The following is a 1,958-nucleotide window of genomic DNA, read 5'->3' on the forward strand; positions in this document are numbered from 1 at the left end:
TATTTTCCAACCTATTCAAACAATGATTAAATTTGAGTGAATCAAACAGAGTGACCTTGAAAAAGATTAATCGCATAAACGGATCGAAAAATTCATCATCAGTTGTTGCATAAGATAACTGGCCAGACTTGTTCATAGGCAAACTTCCCACATTGCTAGAGGAAGTTGACAACTCTAAAAAGAAATCCTTTGTGTTTTTAACTGTTTCTTTGGGAACTTGTTGGTTTCTTTTGTCTTTCAATAATCTCTTTGCAATCCCCACATTGCTCATAACAAGAAGAACCACAAAGACTATCCATACTAAGATTGTCAATCCTCTTCTATTGACTTTAATTTTAGCCATTTTTTGCTACCGTCTGACTTGTTAGCAATAAAGTACTGTAACTGACTTAAAATATTAATTAGATCTTTAATTGTTTAGGTTAAAATTGATTTAGTACTCGCCTCCATTGGGTACGATCCTCGAAGTACTCACCTACTTCGTTGTAAAATCTATATTACAACTCAACCTGTATACTTACAGATACCACCTCATAACTCTCTATTTTATAGCAGTATTTATACTCTGGAAGTTAGTACGTTCAGAGGTAGTCAAGTTGTTGGCGACATTGCCAGAGAGGCAACAGTACTAGATTGATTTTAATTTTCACATTGCAAAATAGTAATTAGGAAATTTCTCAGCTATATATATGATTTTATTTTATTTGAGTATTACTAATCTTTTATTTCTAGGTTTGGTGTATGACTCGTATTAGAGGCACACATATTGTAGTAACCACATATCTAGAAAGAATAATCTGAAGCAAAAAATGCAATATCCACCATCACCAACTATAGTTAACGTACCACGTGACAATCCATTATTCCATTATGCTGAAATTAATGCCTTAGGAGACCTACCAACACCACAATTACCCGCAAACATGCATATGGCTTGGAATGAGAGGACTTTACAGGATTATGCCTTACCAAGTTTAGATATGGTTCAAGAAAGTATAGCAAAGTCAGCGGTTGTATTTAGAGATTAAACCACCAGTGATACAAATGATCCAAAATAATCTACAGTTTAGGGGCACTATGACAGAGGACCCTAGTCAATGTTTGAAACGGTTTCTTCAACTCTGTGATACTTTTAAGTATAACGGCGTCACTGATGACGCTATTCGTCTTTGATTTTTCCTCTTTTCTCTGATTGATAACACCTTTTCTTGGTTAAACTTGCAGGATCCAAGATCCATCACGACTTGGGATGAACATGTTGGAAAATTCTTATAGAAGTTTTTCCCGATTAGTAAAGCAGGCCAATTAAGAAGAGAGCTTGCTTTCTTTAGACAGAAGGAAGGGGAAAGCTTCTATAAGGTATAGGACGCTTTGAAATGTTGATTCAAAATGCCCGCACCACAGATTTCCTGAGTAGATGCAATGGCAGATATTTATAATGTGTTGGATGCAAACGTAAGATCTGGATTAGATGGAGCAACAAGAGGAGCCCTTACGAATAGGACGTAGAGGATGTGTACAAAATTATTAAAAATATAGCATTAAACTCTTGTCAGTGGCCAACTGAATGATTCACAAATGGTTAGAGACCCGCTATGTTCAAAGCTATTCAAGAGGGTGATAAGTATCAGCAACTAGTGGATAGACTCACCTGTATTGAATCTACTTCAACACCGTCTATGCATGGAGGAGACAAGCTACTATTCCGTTATATCAATAATCCTACTGAGGATATAAATTATATTAGGAATAGGGGTGGAAACCCTTATTCAAACACATACAATCCCAGTTGGAGAGATCACCCGAACTTGAGATTGGGAGGAAACCAATGAGGAGGTAACAATTCAAATCAAGTTAAAAATACTAATTACCAACCTCCTTATTTGCAGAAACCCAATGAAAAAACCAACCCAAGCGACTATACTGTATGTGGTCAATGTTTGGATAGAATTGAGGGA

The 1,958-nt window shown here is 36.1% G+C and overlaps 1 non-coding gene across 1 annotated transcript; it reads right to left on the reverse strand.

Moving 5' to 3' along the window:
- Window positions 1-1,303: 1,303 nt before the first annotated feature.
- LOC121212047 (small nucleolar RNA R71) lies at window positions 1,304-1,407 on the reverse strand. The gene has a single exon (XR_005907258.1). It is a non-coding gene; the product is annotated as a small nucleolar RNA R71 (small nucleolar RNA).
- Between the last annotated feature and the right edge of the window lie 551 nt (window positions 1,408-1,958).

This window comes from Gossypium hirsutum, chromosome A12 (assembly GCF_007990345.1).
Source record: "Gossypium hirsutum isolate 1008001.06 chromosome A12, Gossypium_hirsutum_v2.1, whole genome shotgun sequence".
Taxonomy (NCBI): Eukaryota; Viridiplantae; Streptophyta; class Magnoliopsida; order Malvales; family Malvaceae; genus Gossypium; species Gossypium hirsutum.